At 36.6% G+C, this 8,857-nt stretch overlaps 1 pseudogene; it reads right to left on the bottom strand.

Annotated features, from left to right (window-relative positions):
- Nucleotides 1-364: 364 nt before the first annotated feature.
- LOC118627835 lies at nt 365-3,709 on the bottom strand (annotated as a pseudogene).
- Nucleotides 3,710-8,857: the final 5,148 nt, after the last annotated feature.

Below are 8,857 nucleotides of genomic sequence, written 5' to 3'. Positions count from 1 at the left end.
GGCCTTAGGGGAAAGGTTGTTCAATGTGATCACGCCATCGTGTTTGCTCATTGACAGTTTTCACAGTTAGGCATCAATCATCTCACAAGAGATTGGTGTACAGGTACCTCATCCATTTTGTTTTATTATTATTATTCTTACTATTATTTTCACAGTGAGTGTCCCTTATATTTACTATTTGTAGAAAAGTGGCATTTAGATTTCAAAATGCATATTACAAAATGACCAGAAGCAGTTTGGAGCATTTCAACAATGCTTACAAACTCCTCTTTGCTGACACAAGGCTATATAATTCTATGTTCGAAAAGCAGGACCTCCCCCAAGTGGACACGTTGTACATCTTTGGATCCTCAAGCCATGCTGCTCAGGACCCATTTGTGACAGTTTCTTCTTCCATCTCCTCTTCATCATCAGTAGGGCCCAACCTGAGTTCCCTGCCCGATATCTAACCTCTCTGCAGCAAGCCCTTCAGCTGCTCCACTTCAGCCAGAGTTGATGCGTCTGCTATGGCATTCTTGACTGCGTCTATATCACCTAGAGATGGGCCTCCTTCCTTTTTGTCAGTTAGCAAAATAGCACCTGGATTGAGAGTTTTGATTCTCCTGACAATATCCACTTTGTAAGTTGTGCATCCTATTTTCCCTTGAACATTTTTCTCTGTTCCTGGTGCTCCTAGTTTTACCTGGATATCTAGTACTCTGACTTGTAGCACATTATAAATCACATGCAGTCTGTAATGCTTCTTATTTTTAACAGTATTTCTTAGAATACTTAGATAAGTCAGTGATTTAAGAGATGCCAAAAGGTCCAGGTCACCCAGTTCTGTTGCTGGAGAAATGCATAGATAGAATTTCTCCATCACTTGTGGGAGTGGGGTTATTGTCATACTTTGAGAAATGAATTTTCTAAGACTCACATGGGTGAATGAGTGATTTGTATTTGTGTAGAGTTATACCCCTTGGTTTGTAAAGTCCCATTTTCCTTAAACCAGTGCTAGAAAATATGCAGCTGTGGGTTCAGTAGAGCTAGAAGCAGGGCCAGTGTCCAGAATTTCCATCCCATGGTAGAGTTGAGTCCAGCAGAGCATCAGGCTAGATTCAGTCTATCAGTCCACTGTATGCAGTCCACATGGCTGTGGGCCACATGAGCAAATTCATGGGAGTGCTCCCCCTGCAACCTTAGTCCCAAGAAGGCAAGAGGGTCAAGAACCAAGAGAAGGAACTCCCTTTTTTCAGGAGTTTAGATATCTCGGATTTTGTACCCTTGCAGTGGCCATGCCTATTCTGGCCCACTGTGGTTGACTGGTAAGCATATTTTCATGTCACCCAGACCTTCCTGGGCATGTGTCTATTGTCCAGTCCCTTCCCTCAGTGCTCTGCAGGTAGTAGACCTAGCGAATTTTAACTGCAGCTTTTTGACAAAGCTATGTAAGTTGTATGCCTATATAATCTAGTCTCCCCTTTGTTCATTTACTGTTAAATAATAACCAGGTTATTATAATGGTATCAGTTCCACAAGACTGCTGTTGGTGAGAATGAGTTCTGTCAGGGCAGAGTCTGATCAAGTCCCTCACTTATACAGCATATTCTATAGTTGTTCACCAATGTTTTCAGTCTTCTCAACAAAGGAAAACCATCTAGATTCCTGATTTCATTTTCAGAAAAATCAATAGCATCAAATTGATCTAAGGTTACACTCAGATTTTTAATGACAGGAATTTGTCAATGTAAGAAACTAAACATCCAAACCTGTAAGAATATTTATGAGTTTATTTGGGCCCAGCTGATGACAATTGCTGGGAAGAAAAATCTCAATAAATTGAGAAAAAGCTTTGGAAAAATTCAGTTTTATCACTTATTTTATACATCAGACTCAAAGGGGAAGACCTGAAGGGGTTATATAAAATTCACTTGTGAAAGATTAGTGAGGTGAGAGAAAGCAAAGCAGGGAAATTTTGGGGACTTGATAAAAAGTAGAATGAATAGACACCAAGTTATTTTATATAGGTGGGGGTAGGATAGTTAGAAATTAACAATTAGCATGATAACAACAACAATGGGTAGCTCTGTGGTCTCTACTCTGGTGGGAGATTGTGTCCTGATGCATCATAAATGCAAAAACACAATAGGCTCAGTTAAGGTAAAGATTAACTTTTATCGAAAAAGATACCAGCCTAGGACATGGCTACCCGCCATGACTCACTTTTAGCCAGAAAGTTTTCATTTCAAACCATGCTATCTGGTTACTTTCAGTCTCTGAGTTTATAAGACCCACCATGCAGGCCTCCCCTGAACTTGTCAGGTTTAGTGTGTCACCCGTTTTTTTGCCCATAAATTGTATACCCCTGGAGGTCCAGCCCATGGTCTCACACAGCATCTGCGTACTGTGCCACCTGCTGATCAGCTGTGTCGATGGTTTCACCACCCTACCACCTCCTGCTCCCAGTGCACAGCTGGCTGGCCAGGTACTTTATCTGTTTTGATGCTTTTATTTCTAAAAATGGCTCCCAAGTCTTTGAGAAAGACATTTTTGGATTGTAAAACTGATCAGAGTTTGAGAGAAGATTTACATTTCAAAGAATTTATAATTGAAAGTATTTAAAAGTAAATGCTGTAAGAAAATGGAGTGTGAGTGTGTGTGTGTGTGGGGGGCATTGTCAGGGGCCTATTGTGGGAAAGAAATATGGCTAAAATTTAGTCAAACTGATGGGAATATTGAAGCTCTCTTGATCAATAATGAATTATCTGGCTGGGCTTGAGAAATGACTTGATAGAAAAAGATAAATTTCCAGTATACATCAGTTGGTAAATATAGCTACCCATTTAGTATCCTTCATAATGTACATGGTACATTACAAGCCTGTGAAGGCCATGTCCTAGAGCCAAACTGATCAACAGATTGTTGTACAGATTAAGAAATCAAAAGGACTCTGTATATGAGTAGTTTTGGCTAAAATAATATCAATATATCCTAAATTAGACCATGAAATATTTTACATAAATTTAATATTTTTATTTTAAACAATGCACATTAATAGAATTATAATAATAATATTTATCATTTTAAATAACTGAATACTCCTAATTTCTCTATGTGATTATTATTTTATGGTCTCATTGATTGAAAACGGAAACCAATTACACTTTTCTAGCCATCATCTCAGGAACTAAAACCAAATATTGATAGATATTTAGCTCAGTCAGCATAGTCTAATAATCTAATAAGTTCCATTTCTTTTGGACAGTTTTCAGTAGAATTCATTTGACCAGGCTTTATATTTTCTTGCTTCCTATGACCTTTAAACCACACATCATCCTAATTAATTTAAATATCAAGAACTACATGGACAGTTTTAGAAACATAAAATGTTTAAGATACATCTATTGTATGTATGTATAAAAATGTCAAAAGTTTATTGTTTGAAAATTAAAAAGAGCAGTCATATATTTCCCCATAAATATTACCTGTTTACAATCAATTTCATAAATGACATAAGTTGTATGGATAAAAAAAAGGGTTCTACTGAAAGTAACCTGATGGGGTAAGTTGGTAATAAATTCCTAAATGGACAGATCATGGTGGGTAGTCACACCCAATAAATATAACTTCTTCAGTAAAAGGTTGCTCTTTGCCTTCAACAAGCCCTGCCTATTTTTGTGCATCTAGGTTAACACCCCTTTGGAATATCTCTTTTCAGAAGCTTACCCATCCTTTAGAGAGCACATAATCTTGTTAACTATTCTGTAATCCAATCTCTGCTTTGTTTCCTCCCACCTTCATGTTGACTTCTCTAGGTTCCCCCCTTAATTCCAAATGCATAAAAAAAAAAACCTGCAGATTGCCATTTTGAGAAGCATTTTTCTCAGTCTGTTGAGATCTTGCTTCAAGGCATATCCTTGCCTCTGTTTGGTTCAAATAAACTCATAAAATTCCTGTACAGATTTGGACATTCTTACATCAACAATCATGAGGATACATTATATCATCAAGTACTATACCTTACTATAACAAGGATAATACTTTTCTTTTAACTTCCATTTTGTTTTGTTCTGTTTGCACAATACACATAAAAATTGTCCAGCTTGTGGTCTACAGCCAGCAATTACCACCATTTAGCAGCTGTTAAAATGAGCAATCTAACGTTGTCATCTTCATGTGGCTTAATTCAAATGTTAATTGCTCTCTGAGCACTGATCATAAACCTACCGCATCCTGTAAAATCAGCAAACATTTTGAAAAAAGTGATAATAGTTTTTTGTTGTTTTGGTGGTGGTACTGATGGTAAGAGAGAGAAAAGTTCAAGAAATTTAAAATTTTGGACCATGATGAAATCCAACTGAGAGCAGACAAAGGGAAGAGGGCAGGTTCTCTTCCCTAGTGGGTGCTTCTAGGGGTAGACATCTTAAGATATCCCAAGAAAAATAATTTTCTGAAACTCGCATGGGAGAATGAGTGATTTTTATTTACGTGGAATTAAATCCCTGATTTCCAAAGGTCCATTTCCTTTTGTCCAGTCTTAGAGGAAGTGTAGCTGGGGTTTCAGTAGAGCTAAAACCAGAGCCAGTGTCCAGAGTTTCTTTTCCATGTGGGAGCCAGGTCCAGTACAGCATCAGGCTGGCTGTAGTCCATTAGTCCACGTGTATCAGGCCAGCTCCAGGGAAGCAGGAGCAAGCTAGGGATCAAGCACAATGTGCCAGGAGGAGCCAAGAGAGCCAAGAGAGTGAGCTTCTTTGTTCAGGGAATCAAATATCTTAAATTCTTTGCATGCTGCATGCCCATTCTGGCCAACCATCTCTGTTCCCAGGTGTGACTGACAGCAAGCACCTTCCCTAATCATCCCAACTTTACTGAACATGAGTCTATCTTTTCTTGGTTGGACCCTAGGGAGTAAAGTTGTAGCATCCTGGTGAAGCTGTTGAAATGACATGCCTATAATATCTGACCTTCCCTTTGCTCCTTTTCTTTTATTCATAACTAGGTTAATTACATCTGTATCATTGCAACTTGCAAAGAGATTGAGTATTATCTTGGTGCTATAGTTAGAGTAAGTAGAGCTGTGATGTCCACTGTGAGAGTCAGTCACTTAAACACTTGAAATGAGGTGCTGTTAATTTAGATGGGCTGCAACTGTAAAATATACACCAGATTTCAAACACTTATCACAAAGAAAAGAATGTTAAATATCGCATTAATAATATTTATATTGATTGCAAGTTGGAATGAAAACATTTTGGGTATAGTAGGTTCAATACAATATAGCACTAAAATTAATATTACCTGTTACTTTTATATTTTAATGTGGCTACTATAAAATTTAAAATTATATATATGACTCATATTATGTTTAATTGCATATTATGTTTCCATTGCATAATTCAATGTTTTGAAGTAGAACAAAATTCTTAGGACAGAAACAACCATCTTGTCTTTCTACTTATATGACCTCTGTTTTATGTGGGGAAAGCATAATAAAGTAGAAGTAATAAATTCATATATCCCAATTAATGACTTAGACAATTAATGTATTATCACTTTTAAAAGAAAATTAAAATTTCTCGAATCTTTAAAAATTCAGTTAATACAATTCTCAAAGCCAACTAAACTTCAAAAATGTATGAAACTGGAAATGTCACTAAGAGAAGTGAAGCAAGCTATAATTAATCAATTATTGAATAAATGGGAGGAAACAAGATGCATTTTTAAAGTTAGTTTTAATAAAGCACGTTGAATTGTGTGCACTCGGGAGTCTTCGCCAGGCTGTGGGAAGCAGCAGTTCCATCGGTGTGCAGTTCTAAATGAATGCAAATCCTCCACCCCACCACCACCCGCCCACTTAGGCTCCATGGCTAATGAGAAAATGGAATGTGTTTTGGTCTAAAGAGCCTTGTTTGAATATAACATTATTGATTTCCTATGACTCACTCTTTATTTTAGTGTCTTGAGAGACAAGAGATCTTATTGGATGAGACACAAAGCTGAAGTGCTGACCATTTGTGGTCATTAAGATCCCATGGCACATATCGCTGGAGAGCTGGCTGGTGGCCTATACCTTGGCCAAGTTCCAATCTAAGTAAGGCGTGCCTAGTGACCTAGATTCTCTAGGTATATATAAATAAGACACAGTTATTTCTCAACTTTCATGTCACAAACTGCAAACTTTTGGCTATTTTCTATTAAGCTGCTGCCAACTTTCACTTAAGAGCCCATTCTTTGAATAAACAGAATGTGGGTTTGACGATATCAAATATTATTTTCCAAGACCATTTATATTCTGCAGCAAATTAAGAGAGCTTATTATAATATAATTCTATATTATATATGTAAAAAATATATTTTAAAATGTGGTAGAATATCTATGTATGATGATCTATATAATTATTTAACTTTAAAAAAGCAATGCATTTCAATAAATGTGTATTTATTGAGTGCCTACTATGTAAAGTGTTACACCAAGCACTAGAAATACAAACATTTAAATATCATTATCTTTGCCCAGCTGGTGTGGCTCAGTGGTTGAGCATCTACTCATGCACCAAGAGGTTGCCAGTTGGATTCCCAGTCAGTGCCCATGTCCAGGTTGTGGGCCAAATCCCTAGGTGGGTAGGGGTGTGCAGGAGGTGGCTGATCTATGTTCTCGCTCATCGATGTTTCTATCTCTGTGTCCCTCTCCCTTCCTCTCTCTGAAAAAAAAAATAAATAAATATCACTGTCTTCAAGAAACTAAAGATCTGATAAATAAGGCAAAGAAGTAAACAGGTATTTGCAATATCAAATGGTAAAAGTTGAAAAAACTATAAAGAAAGAAAACAAAGAAGATGGTTTTCTAACCTCCAAGGGACAGTTGAGGGAGGAGAGATAATGTGAAATGGTCATAGGTTTAATATTTTGGTATATTTATTTAAAAAATGAGTAGAGATTAAACATAGGAAGGGGACTAGAGAAAGTTTTATGCAGAAAATATTATCACCACCTTCAAAGAGGCTTAACTTGGAATAGAGCAGGGACCATTAGTGGTTTTGATCTGAGAATAGTAATGTGAAATAAGATATAGAAACAAAAACAAGTAAGGAAAAAATAGGCCATGAGGGCTTTGGTTTTATCTGGTATTTCTAAATTTGTCTACAGATTACCTGCATGAGAATGACCTTGGAGACTTACTAAAATGTAGACTTTTGAGCCTCTCCCTACATTAGAGAAGAAAACTTGGGTGTGTCAGGCTTGTAGACTGTATCAAGTTTTTCAGATGAAGTTCAACATAGAGGTGGAAGTTTATGAGCAAAGAAAACTATGAAAGAGGCTTGAGTAGGGGACATAACATGATCATGTTAGATTTACAATTTGAATAGATTACTTGGACAATTATAGAGCCATTTTGAAAAAGGAAAAAACTTGAATTTACAAGACTAGCTGGAAATGATAAAACTGAAGCTAGAAGTAGAGCATGCTGGCAGGGTGGTTACTTGTTTTAGAACATAACCCCAAATGTTGCAAGGAACAAACAGAAAACAAAAACAAAAACTAAAAAACATGTTTCATATTCTCTAATGGATAATTTGCACACAGGGCTAAATCAGGATTTCCAGAAAATGCCAGGCATGGAAGACATTTTATTGTCCCCTTTCTTTTTCTTTAATTCAAAACAAGGACAATATTCAAAATTAAAACAAAAAATTACAACTATATCTAAATTAAAGTACTTTCTAAATTTTGTGATTACATACATTTGTTCAGTTTATCAGTTCCTAATTTTTTTTAAATTTAGTGTTTCTTCTTTGGCATGTTTTATCTACTTATTGGGTAATTCAGAACTACTTATGTAATATTTTTAATATTAAAAAAAAAAAAGTCTTCCACCCTGGCCGGTTTGGCTCAGTGGTTAGAGCATCAGCCTGCGGTCCGGAGAGACCTGGGTTTGGTTCCCACTAAGGGCATGTACCTTGGTTGTAGTTTGTCCCCGGCCCTGGTTGGTTGTGCGGGTGGCAGCCACTCGATGTGTCCCTTTCACATCGATGTTTCTCTTTCTCTCTCTTCCTCTCTCTCCCTCCCACTCTATCTGTACAAAAAATGGAAAAATGTCCTCGGGTGAGAATAAAAAAAATAATAATAATAAATAAAAAAGTCTTCCAAAATTTCCTGTTAATTTTTAAAAATCTTTATTGTTGAGAGTATTACAGATGTGCCCCCCTCCTCAGTTTTTTCCCTTTCATTTCCCCCTCTACCGGTTCCCATTCCACACCAGGCTTCACCCTCCCATTGTCTGTGTCCTTGGGCTATGCATATAAGCATGTAAATTCTTTGGTTCACCTCTTCCTGTCCCCCAACCTCCTTCCCTCTGAGATTCCTTAGTTTGTTCCATGTTTCCATGCCTCTGGTTCTATTTTATGCATCAGCTTATTTTGTTCATTTCTCATGTTTAAGCACCTCAATCTGTGGTATATGTTATAAAAGCCCTAGTACACGAATTCAAAAATTTTGAGTTTGCACAAACTAAAATATCTTTTAGATGTTTAGATGTTTTATTTACTTCATTATCAACTATACTAAATAATTCAAATTTATCCATTTGAGGCCCAGTCTTCAATTAACAATAAGAACAGCTGCATAATTTAAGAGGAAATACCCTGAACTGAGAAGCCTCCCTCTAAGTGCAAATTAAAATAAAATTAGGATTAGCAACAATCAATAGTATTCTTTGTTATGAATTTGTGTTTTTGTGGAGCCAAGTGCACTGCTCATTGATTGGGACAGATGATGACTTCCATCATTCTACAATGGTCACGTTTTCTCCAAAAGAAAAAAAAACCATAATTTATTTTGTGTAAACATAAAACATTTGTATTAGTTTTCTGGGGCTTTT

This window comes from Molossus molossus, unplaced genomic scaffold (genome assembly GCF_014108415.1).
Source record: "Molossus molossus isolate mMolMol1 unplaced genomic scaffold, mMolMol1.p scaffold_m16_p_13, whole genome shotgun sequence".
Taxonomy (NCBI): Eukaryota; Metazoa; Chordata; class Mammalia; order Chiroptera; family Molossidae; genus Molossus; species Molossus molossus.
The sequence above is the reverse complement of the archived record's forward strand: the minus strand, read 5'-3'. Positions and strand labels throughout refer to the sequence as shown.